The sequence below is a fragment of the Enhydra lutris genome, unplaced genomic scaffold (assembly GCF_002288905.1).
Source record: "Enhydra lutris kenyoni isolate GAN:26980312 unplaced genomic scaffold, ASM228890v2 scaffoldscaffold1, whole genome shotgun sequence".
In the NCBI taxonomy this organism is placed as follows: Eukaryota; Metazoa; Chordata; class Mammalia; order Carnivora; family Mustelidae; genus Enhydra; species Enhydra lutris.
Window position 1 is genome coordinate 94,362,115 of NW_019154085.1, and position 12,893 is coordinate 94,375,007.

The following is a 12,893-nucleotide window of genomic DNA, read 5'->3' on the forward strand; positions in this document are numbered from 1 at the left end:
CCTAAAGGGCATGTCTATAAGAGAATCAAGAAACAAAAAACTCAAATTCTTAACTTTTCGGCTTAAAAATTGATCTTGTAAAAATATTTTTAAAAGAGCAGAAACATGTAAAGGGAAACAGAAGAGTTAAATATAGTTTGGGTTTCTAAGAAGGCGGGAGGTGGGGAACAATCATACCCGCCCCGCAGAGTCACGTCCTTCCTCTGGAGCTTTAGGGAATGGTATGTGGCCCTCTACCCCCAACACCTTACTGTCCCCACAATCCTGTGGCCAAAATAACAGCGAGACCCCTCACCAAGCTCACTGGATGACGTGAGGAGCAGGCAAACACTGCCGTCATCACCAAGAGGGGCAAGGTTGTAACATGCGGGGCAAGAATGCAGACCAGAAGGGCTTCTCCTAGGGACAGAGGATGCTGTGGAGAAGGCAGGACGGACCATCTGAAGGGAGCGCAGATGGGAACTGGGATAATCCGCAGAAGCCAGTGTGAGGAAGTCTGGACAATGTTCAATGTCAAGGGTTTACATCTCAGAGAATGTAAGCTTGGACCAGGGCAGACCCCCAGGAGCTAGACACACCTCCCACAACAGGTGCCATCCAGGGTAGAATGGTGGGAGGAATACCTTGAATTTAATGTGGGGGGGGGGGAAAAAACATATATGACGACGTTAGCCCATAACTAAGAAATTTATTTATTTGTACTCTTAAGTTGGGGCTTAAAATACTGTATCTCCGTTTACAGAGCCAGTGGACGTCAGTGTAACTTGCCTTGTAAATTACACTTTGCAGTGCTACTAACGGAGGAAAAGATAACAAATATTTCACCATGACCACAATTTTATAGACTAAGAATAAAAACGTATCTTGTATATAATGCCTTGAAATTCAGAGCTAAATGTTAATTCTGAAATAGAACTACAGAATACATAAAGAGAAATACAATTTTTTGAAATTTAAGATATATTTATTAAAATTAAATTACATTTTTTGTTTCACTAATACTTCCTCCTTGTAAGGAAGAATCAGTCAATGATTTTAAGTTTTTCATTTATGCACTTAAAGTTTTTTTCACGTATTTTACAAAAACAAAACAAAGAATGGAGTCTACAGGGTAAGTACTGTATAGTCTTTTCACTGACCTGAGCCCTTTAATATCTTTCAAAAAAATAATAATAACAATCAGTGCCTCGCCATTTCTTCAGTGTATAGCATTGTTGGGCTAAATGATACAAGGAAGGAATCAAATAAAAAGGTAACCCAAATAGAAAGAACATTCTCAGTCTCCAGGATAGTCTGCTCACAATCATTATTTGTAAAAGTTCCTTTTAGATTACTTTTCTTTTGCCCTGGAGAATACTTTAATAGTTAGGTGGAAATAGTTAGGTGGAAATATAACTTCTGGAGGACAATATTGCCTATAAAGTGCAAGGAAAATAAGACAGGGCAAAGGTGAGAAACACTGCAACGCTCCTATGACCTAACACTAGAAAGAGACTTCATTTTTAAAAAAATATTTTGCATCATGACTCACTAGGAAAAAAGCCTCATCGTGACATATACTGCACCCCTCTGGTTAGCCAGGTCTATGTGACACATACTTGTAATGATAAATATCCCATTAACCAGTTTTTTCATAAGGAAACTCCGAAGTCCTGTTATGTGATTCCCTTACAAACTGATGAAGAAGAATGTCACAAAATGACCCATAAGGCAGCACGGAAACCACTGATCCCTTCATTTGTTGAAAGGATGCAATGGAATATTGGAGCGGCACCAATCTTTTGCCCAGTTGCACTCTCCTTCCCTCTGCTCTACCCTGTGGGACATGGAGCTCATTCCTGCAACCCACACTCCTGTACTCCCTCACCAACTGGCTTCTAGCAGAGTTCTTAAATTGGGAGGCACTCCTGGAGATTTGAGATGCAAGGACAGGAGAAACTGGGTGTTTTTTAGTCTCTCTCTCTTTCTCTCTCTGCTCAGGCAGTGTTTTCATCAATAGCTGTGACTCCTCTTTTGTGGTGCTAGGTCGGTCTGGTCCCTCTGGGTAGTTCTGACCTTCAGCCCCGGTAAGAACACCTCCTTCATTTGTCTCACCAGTCCTAGGGTGGGCAGCAGCATCCTGCTGTAGTCAACCCCCGAACTGCCTTACCATGCACTTTGGTTTTTCTTTTTAAATAAAAATTACATGTACCTAAGGTATACAACATGATGATCTGATATACATTTACACAAGGGATGATTACTATAATCAAGCTAATTGGTATATCTTGTCCTTGGTTTCTGTGTGCGTGAGGAGAGCACCTGAAATCTACTCCCTTAGCAAATTTCCAATATAAAGCATTATTAACTCTAGTCCTCACGCTGTACATGAGATGTCTGGAGTTATCTACCCCACCTAACAGCAACTTTGTATCTTTGACCAGCTTCTCCCCATCTCCCCCACTTCCCCAACCCTGGTAACCACCATTCTACTCTCTGCTTCTCTGTATTTGATTTTTTTAGATTCCATATATAGGTGAGATTACCCAGTCTTTTTTCTTTCTGTGTCTGCATTATTTCCACTTAACATAATATCTTCCAGTTTCATCCATGTTGTTGAAAATGACAGAATCTCCTTTGCAACAAGACTAATAATATTCCATTATTAAGAATAAAGGCTAAATAAATAAATAAAAATACATTGTGTATTTAGGTATATATACAATTTCTTTACCCAATCGTCCATCAATGGACACTTTGGTTATTTTTTAGCTCTGAAAAATATCTTTTGAATAAATACCCACCTCAAGTTCCCTCCATTGAACAAGTTGACATAAGTTCTATTTTTCCATCTCAGTTCTGCCCAATACAGGGACCATGTGGATAATTAATGAGGAAATCATCATAAATGGTTAGCTCTCTAGGTAAACACACACACATGCACGCACGCGCACATCAAACCCATAATCAGCCATAAACCTTTCAATCATAGGGTACCTAACAGAAATAAGAGTCCTGAGAAAATAGAAGATGAAGGAAAACTGGGCAGAGACATTCATTTATTTATTTATCAGCAATTGTGCTGACCACTAAGCAGACAACGTGCCAAGTGGTGGAGCCACAAAGACGACAAAAAACAAATAGAGCCCTGCCTTTATCCTGTCTGGTCTGATGGGAGAACATGGGCATTCACGGAAAATCACACAAATACACTTACGTTTACAACAGCGTACACTCAGTTCTGCCGACACCTGTTTTGAAACCGTGAAGTTGATATATTAGCGAACAGTATGGGCAAACCATGATTTTGTTTGCTTATGCAGCGATTTCATCTGCGAGGGAACTCCAGATGGACACGCACAAATCTGCACCCAGCTGAACAGAGCCAGGGAGGAATACACAAAGAGAACAGAAGCACAAACCTCTTCCAGGGACCTCGGTTCACCTTGGGCCACACCCATCTGGTGGTACAACTTTCCAAAGGATTTTAGACGGCCTCCACAACTCACCTCCACCTCTCCACAACTCACAAGCAGTAGCCTTTCCAAAGCCCACTTCCACAAGTAAATACCAGATCTTTCTCAAGAGAAAATATCAGACTTATTGATGTCTTTAAGCATTTCTTAATGGTTTCACACATGCAAAAGTGTACTACCATTTTGTATTAGTTTCTGGTCTTTTTTATGTGTCACTGAGGAAGTTTTTAAATTTTGTGCTCCAACTGCATGTTCCCATAAGCCCTGTGGTTTTCACTGCGCCATTCTGCACAGCCTGGTGATCTTTTTAAGTGTGCGTTTTGCATTTCAACGGAACTGACTACACTTTGAATGAATGGCCAATGGCGCTATGAATGCATATACTAGAAGAAAAGGGAAAGAGGAAATGGAGCATAGGTGCAAGGAACCCAGAAAGCTAGGGCAGGGTAACTGAAAACAAAGAGACAGGAGTGTGATATGGCAGAAGGCCAGCGAGCTGGAGAGGTAGGCAGGGACTGCCTGTGGCACCCACCAGGTGTGGGATGTGGTGATGGACCGTAGTAGACTAGCCAGAAGGAGCTGGGCACCTAAAGGTTCCATTTTCTCAACCATAAAATGCGAAGTAATTTAGGAGCAAATTGAATGGTTACATACAAACACATACACACATTTGAGTATATATATATATATTAAGTTGAAAATATCTACTTGTAAAAGTTCAAGTAATTAATTTTGTTACAAATGCACATTTAAGATCACATAACATGAAATCACGCGGTAATTTTATTTTTTTAAAGACTTATTTATTTTTTAGAGAGAGAGTGCACTTATGCACACACACGGTCAGGGGGAGGGCAAGAAAGAGGGAGAGAGAGAATCTCAAGCAGATTTCCTGCTGAGCAGGGAGCCAGAGGCAGGGCTGGTTCCCACAACCCTGAGATAATGACCAGAGCTAATGTGAGTCAGACGGTTAACTGACTGAGCCACCCAGGTTCCCCCTCATACAGTGATTTTAAAACACTGCCTTTTTTTTAAATTAACATATAATGTATTATTTGTTTCAGGGGTACAGGTCTGTGAATCATCAGTCTCACACAATTCACAGCACTCCCCATAGCACATACCCTCCCCAACGTCCATCCCCCAGCCACCCCATCCTCCCCAACTCCCCCACCCCCTCCAGCAACCCCCAGTTTGTTTCTTGAGATTAAGTCTTTTATGGTTTGTCTCCCTCTCTGGTTTCATCTGGTTTCATTTTTCCCTGCCTTCCCCTACGATCCACTGTCTTATTTCTCAAATTCCTCATATCAGTGAGATCATATGATAATTGTAAAAGACTGGTTCTTACACTCACACATTTCATGAGGCATTTTACTCACAACCTTCACAGCCTTTATATGCACTGCTAGCATCAGTGTTTATCTTCACTATGGATACCCCCCCAATTATTTTTCCTTTAATTATGGATGGAGAAAATGGACCTTTTTGGTCCGAGTCCAAAGAGATCAGATTTGGATAAGGAATCTAAAACATATGCTTAAATGCTTATTCAAAAATTAAGTATTTGAAAGAGAATCTTATGGGAAACCTTCGTAGGTGATTCTTACTATTCTAAGGAATAAACTGGAGAAGAGTCCTTTACATATAGTGAAAACGAAAAGCAAGTCAAAATCAGACCATGAGAGAGTGGTGAGCTTTGGGGCAAACTAGAATCTTCCCACCCTGCAAAGAGAAGGTCAGGTTTAGCTGGGGTGTGGTGGGGGCAGAAAGAGAAAGGATGGACACACACACACCACCCAAATTCTCAGCTGTGGTGAGCAGAGTCTGCAGCCCTCACCAATCCACTCCTTCACCTCTGGCCTCCACATTTCACCCAGACTCAGAGCAGACTTTGCTTTCTCACAATTTCTGTGCAGGTACTCTGAGCACACACCTTCTGCAGAAGGTCTGGCATCCATCCCTCCACAGGATTAGCACTATTTGCATCAGGAGCCAGTCTGTTTGCATTCTTCCATAGGATTGCTGAGTCTGAATGGGTCCGTGTGCATGCATATCTATTCCTATTTATAGCAAAATCCCATTTATTATATGTCTAAAACCCAAGAAAACTTAAATAAACAGAATTTAGAGTGCCATTCAATGGTAATTGATTTTCTTAGTGTTTCTGGGAATACTCCAAGTTCCTAAAGGAACTCTAAATCATCAAAGCAAGATTAACCTATGTTCAATGAAGTTTCCAAGTATTTTTCCCTGACTCTAACATGATTCACTTAAGAAATGCTTAAATTAGCTCCTACTATACACACAGTAATGTGCTCAGCATAAAAAAGAGAATCCAAACATAATACAAGATTTGGGACCTTAAAGTAATTACAAAACTCATATGAAAAGAAAAGCCAGAACATAAATTAAGCTACAATATAACAATATTTATATTAATGCCACACGCCAACAAAGACACTTTTCTTTCTGCTCTAATGTGTTCTGAGAAACTCCGTCACAAATTTGATTGTATATCCCACAGGAAAAATGTTATAAATTATGATTAGAGGTGGTTTTCTTGATGAAGGATTTGGCATTTAAAAGAAAACACACACACACATACACACAGACCACACACTCAGCAACATGTCACAAAAGAAATAAAAATTACAACAAACACTAGTAGCTATTTAACATAAGTGTCCCCAAAATGGGATAATAATTATGTGGAAATTATACAATGAGATCCAATGTACTCGAGTGTACACACAGCACAAAAATAAAGCTCTAATGTAAACTCTAATGTATCATAAATTTTACTTAATGCCATAATGCCAGCTCTGATAAACACGAGCATATCATTAACCATAGTTTTGCTTGACTTGTTGGATTTAAAAGGGTACTTTTGGGATGACTTGATGGCACAAGTCTTTTTTTAAAAATGAGCTGATGCATCCTTTTTCTCTAGATAAATTTCCCTGCAGAGCATCTGAGCACTCAGAATTTTTCACTGACCTCACAGCTAACTTAGAGGACCAGGGCAGCTGTTTAATAAATGTCTGCTCCTGGTGACAATGGCGACATTAGTGTGTCTCTCCCCTTTCAGAAGGACCAACCTAACATTTATTCCCATCAATCTCTCCACTCTCCCAAGCATTCTTAAAGTGACGGTTTCTGAATAAATAAAAAAGATGAGGAAAAAATAAATATCAAATAAACGGAGAGTCTACAAATAGGTATCTAAGACTTTAATGGGGAAACCCTACCCCCACCAGCAATTATTAGGTAGGGGACTGAGTTGTTCTTTGAAAGGTAATTCCAGTAATAATGCTGTCAACTGGAATATTCTACAAGCACGTCCTTCATTCTCTCCACACTCTGAATCAGTAAGTTCGGTGCTCATAAGGGCATCTGTGTCCAAATGCATGTTCATCTTTACACATTTCTTAAAATTTTGCCCCTTTCAACTTTTTAGGCTTCAGAATCTTCTAGAAATAGGGACATGCCTGTATACCAAGCAACATTTCCCCTCATCCCCTGTCCAGTTAACAGGGCTATCTTCCATGAAGGACTGTTATATTTTCTGCTAATAAATCCTAATTAAATTGCCTCTTACTTATCCATATCTTGCTCAATTTCCAAAGGTTCATATTCCAATTTCAACATTATTTTGGAGCCATTCTTTTTGGCAAAATGTTACACATTTCAATCTTTTCCAGTTTATGTGTAGTCCAAAATTACCCATTTTGCTTGTCTAAATCTTCAGTAGTTATTTTGGCAGCTTTAAAACAGAATCAAAATGGTAGGATCATGGGAACTTTGCCAGTCCATTCTTGGCTTCTCTAATAAACTAAGATTCTTCTTTTAATCGTCACAATAAAGAAAGACTGGAAAATGTCCATTGGATTTGACAACTAGGAAGCAATTCATAACTTTGGCAAGAACTTACTCAACTGGAACAGTGGAGGCAGAATCCAGGATGGGTGATTTGAAGAGTAAAGGCACAGCGAAGAGTGTGAGCAAATTCTACTAGTTTCAGGAGGTAGAATGAGGAAGGCAAGAGATAAGGAGATAACTGGGAAGCGAATCAAGAGTACATTCATAACCTCAGAAAGACTGAATTGGAAAGACTTGGGTTTGCATATACTACATATGAACTTCCGATGGTACATTATATATAGCACTAAATGTCACCACATCTCACTGCTTCATTTCTCTCCCATTTGTTTTTGCTCTTCTTCCTACATCTCTAGATCCAAGAGCATGCATAATCTGACTGGATTGTACAGATTTCTCCTACCTTTGCCATGGGCCCAGCCTCTGCAACAGTATGCTTGTTTTCTAAAAGCTATTCCCCTCTCCCTTCAAACTGACTCATTGGCTGGCTTCAACTGAGTGATATTTCTGAATGCATGTCTAGTTCCAACAAGTGAAAATGCTTCCATGGAATTGTTGGCCTCCTCTTTCCCCTGTCATTTCTCATCTTGGATTTGCCATCACTCTCTTATCAAATATGTGTATGTTTTCTTTGGTGTGCATGTGTAATGCGTGCGTGTGTGTGCGTGCGTGCCCACATACATGCCCTACCAAACTTCCATTATCTCATGCCCACTTCCTAAGCCTTCACAGCATAAATGACTTCATACTATTTTGAGCAGCCCTTAGCTTTCAGTTCTTGGGGCTGATTGACTACTTTGCTATGTCGAATGCTTTTATCTTGTAGACATTTACCAAACATCTATGCTTGCCAAACTTGTTGCCAAATCAATGGATAATTCTATCCCAGTGTACATTTTGCTGCCACACACCACCACACACCAGGACAAAACTGTTTACCTTAGATTATAAGGATTTGGGTCTCACTTTATTTAGACTGTGAGCATCACAAGTTTTCAAAACACGGAACTGGAGAATGCCATCAAGCTCTATGCAGACCAGTAACCCAGGGATAAGCCCTTCTGCCCACACTGCCATGCTGCGGGGCAGACTGTATTGCTGTATTTGTTGTTTTTCGTGAATCTTGAAGAGGTTTCTTAAGCCACTGACTTCAAAATCCTATATAAAATAAGATTTTAGGGGCGCCTGGGTGGCTCAGTGGGTTGAAGCCTCTGCTTTCGGCTTAGGTCATGATTCCGGGGTCATGGGATCGAGCCCCGCATGGGGCTCTCCGCCCCGCGTGGGGCTCTCCACTCAGCGGGGAGCCTGCTTCCTCCTCTCTCTCTGCCTGCTTCTCTGCCTACTTGTGATCTCTGTCTGTCAAATAAATAAATAAAATCTTAAAAAAAAATAAGATTTTAAAGAAAATATAAAGAACCAGTCTTAGAGACGAGCATATATGACCCAGAATGAGAAATACTGTTGCGGAAACTATATGAAAATCAAATAGGTTGACAGAAATCCCAATTTTTCTTTCCCATGCTGAATCTACTAATCTATAAAACTGCACAGAAGCATTTGTTTAATCTTTAAAGCATCCTTCCTTTTTTTTTTTTTCCCCTCCTACCTCCACAAGAACTCCATGAAAGTTCCTTAATTATGGCCAATTCTTGAGTACAGGAAGAACTCTTTTAATCTATCAAAGTATATTAAAGCCCTGGCATGTAAAATGCTAAAGAAATGTTTTCCTGGTGATCTGATGCCCAGTTTAGATCAATTTTTCTGTAAGCAGCTCAAAGAGCCAAACTAACAGCGCGTCATATTCTATGGGGTACTCAAAGGGGGTTCCACCTCTATAAGTTATAGAGCCTTGCTAACTTATAGCTGATTCCTTTTTGTTCGCAAATGTTAAGTGGTTGTCCTGGTATCATTTAGCACTATGTTCTTTTTTCTTTATTTTAATATATTTTATTTCCCCAATATAGCCAACATATTCCCCAACATAGCCATTTCAACATGTAATCCATACAAAAACTTGAGGTCTTTAACTTTCATTTTCCATACTGTTTGAAATCCAGTATGCATTTTACACTTTAAGCACATTTCAACTTGGACTAGCCACATTTTAAGTGATCATTAGCCACACACATCTAGTAACTCTCACATTTATTCTGCACAGGTCTGAACTAGAAATCCTACGAGAGCAGGGACCTTTCCTATTTTATTCACTGTTTTGCAAGAGCCTGGCATGCAGTATATACTCAAGAAAAATTTGTTGGATTAACAATGTTATGAAACTAAACTAAAGGAAAATTACATATATTCATTCACATATAGTATTTCCAAACAATTCTGATGATTTCCTAGATTTTTCAAAAAAATTTTCAAAAAAAAAAAAAAAAGACTGAGCAATTATTATATACAATGCCAAAACTCTTCATTTAAAAAAAAGGGGGGGGGTGCCTGGGTGGCTGAGTGGGTTAAAGCCTCTGTCTTCAGCTCAGGTCATGATCCCAGAGTCCTGGGATCGAGCCCCGCATCAGGCTCTCTGCTCAGCGGGGAGCCTGCTTCCCTTCCTTTCTCTCTGCCTGCCTCTCTGCCTACTTGTGATCTCTGTCAAATAAATAAATAAAATCTTTAAAAAAAAAAAAAGCCTCTTTGGAGCTTTGTTACTTGTTGGTCTGGTATTCAATCTGAAGAAATCTAAATCATTTTATCCTCAGTGTATGTGTTCTGATCACTAAAATCTGCATAAACTTCTAAAGTTCAAAAGAGCCTAGACCCAACCCCGTCTCCAATCCCTCTGCATTGCCTCCCTCTCCCAACTCTAACCCTACCCTATAACTCCTGGTCACTCTGGGACCATCATATTCTGTACTTGGGGGCTCTGTAGCAGAAGTGCACCTTGGAGGTCCTCATCAGCCAGGTGGCTGGAGGACGAATCCTCTCTTCATCTCTTTGAGCATCTACGTCCCTTCAAGAAGAGTTCCACACTGAAAGAAGATCCTGAATTACTGGCGGCGGGCGGGGGGGGTATTCTTCAGTGGAAGAGTTTCTTAGAAATATAGAGAGTCTGAAGATATTGATGATACTAAAGAAAAAGACAGTAGAATTCAACTTGAGCAAACCTCAGATTTAAAAACAATATCCAGAAGCTGAAGAACTAGTGTTTCTCACTGATGAATTTGAAGGCCTGGGGTTTTTTGGGAAGTAACTGATGTACCTCACTGAATAAGTCCAAGACATACCACATGATGGTTTTATCTACATCCATTGTGAAACGATTACACAATAGGTTCAGCTGGCAAATGTCATCTCATACAGGTACAATAAAAAGAGGAGAAAAAAAAGGAAAAAGAGGTTGTCCGCATGACGCGAGCTATTAAGATCTCCTCTTTTAACAACTTTCTTGTATACCCCACAGCAATCTCAGCGATCATCATGTGGCACATTACATCTCTAGGACCTGTTTATCTTATAACCTGAATGGTATTTTCTGACATACTGTACTTTGTTTTCTTTAAAAAGATAGTGATTACTTTTCTGATTATATGGCAAACACACTCATTATAGAATTTAGCAAAGCATCCATAATTTCATCTGGAGACAATCACTGTTAAAATTGTATGGTTCTTTCAAATATATTTATAAGTATATACAGGTTTTTACAAAGTTGTATTATGGCACATAATGTTAAACATTGTGACTTTAACACTTACATTACATTTGCCTCCACGATTCTATACAATTAAATAGCATGTTAAAACATGGCTTTAACAGACACTTTTATGCCATCCTAACATTTTGTTTTTTTTTTTATTTATTTTTAAATTCAATTAACATATAATGTATTACTGGTTTCAGAGGCAGAGTTCAATGATTCATCAGTCATATAACATCCAGTGCTCATCACATTATATGCCCTCCTTAACCACCATCACCCAGCTACCCCTGTCCCCACACCCCCCTCCCTCCGGCAACCCTCAGTTTCTTTCCTATGCTTAAGTGTCTCTTATGGCTTGTCTCCCTGATTTCATCTTGTTTTATTTTTCCCTCCCTTCCCCTATGATCCTCTGTCTTGTTTCTTAAATTCCACATATCAGTGAGATCATATGATAACCGTCTTTCTCTGGCTGACTTATTTCTCTTAGCATAACACCCTCTAGCTTCAGCCATGTCATTGCAAATGACGAGACTTCACTTTTATCAATGGCTGAGCAGTTTGGAATACTTCTTATTGTGGTCTTAATTTGCATTTTTCTAATGACGAGTAATGTAGAGCATCCTTCATGTACCTGTTGACCTTTCACACATCTTCTTAGGAGAGATGCTTTTTCAGGTCATTTGTCCATTTTTTATTTGGGTGTTTTCTCCCTATGTGTTATATGAGTTCTTTATATATTTTAGATATCACCACTTATCAGATGTATGGTATGCAAATATTTCTTCCCATTCTTCTCACTTTGTCTTTTCACTTTGTTGATGGTTTCTTTTGCTGTGCAGCAGCTTTTTACTAGATGTAGTCCCACATGTTCAGTTTTTATTTTCTTGCTTCTGCTTTAGATGTCATATTAAAAAATATCATTACTAAGACCCATGTCAAGGAGCCTTATTCCTTAGGGGTTTCATGATTTGGGGTCTTAAATGTAAGTCCTTAATCCACATTGATTTATTTCTCAGTGGTGGATATGGGTCCAGCTTCATTTTTTACATATGAAAATCCAACTGTCCCAGCACCACTTATTGAAGAGACTGTCTCTCCTGCATTGAGTGTTCTTGGCTCCATTGTCAAATATTAGTTGAGTGTACATGCTTGGGTTTATTTCCAGAACTGCGATACTCTTTCATTGCTCTATTTGTCTGTTTTTATGCCAGTACCATATTGTTTTGATGGCCATAGCTTTATAGTACAGCTTGAAATCAGGAAATGTGATACCTCCTGCTTTGTTCTTCTTATTATTCACAATTTTTTTGTTGGTTTGGGGTCTTTTATGGCCCTATATTCCTCAATAGTCACTGGAAGCCTTATACAAGCATATATAAACATAATTTTTACCCCACCCCACTCCCCACCTCTCATATCCACGTTTCCAAGAATTAATGTGATTAAATGTCAGGTTTCCTCATTCTCAGCACAAAATAGAATTATGATTACCTTTTCTACACTGAAGGAGTCTATGATGGAGGGTTAACCCTACCATAATGCTGGCATTCTAGGAAAAGAGGCCCACATTTCCTTCAGGTTAACACCATCTTTTTCAACTACAGCTGCTCTGTCAGAAGTCACCAACTGGAGTCAGCAGAGGACTGAGCACAGTAGCAAAGAAATTGGGACTACACTTCATGCAATTTTATTATTTAAAATGAGATTTTTATATAGGTGGTCCCATTATAAATATAGTGTCATGGCTATTTTTCAATGCATGTGTATAAACAAAATCAACGTACCACTTCCACTTACTCCAACACATACCTACTGCATAGTTATTCTCTGCGAGCTGCAAAAGAGCCAAAATGAGTTAAGACGCATTCTCTGCTTTTATGGAACTCATCCTTAGTAAGATAGCTAGACATACATAA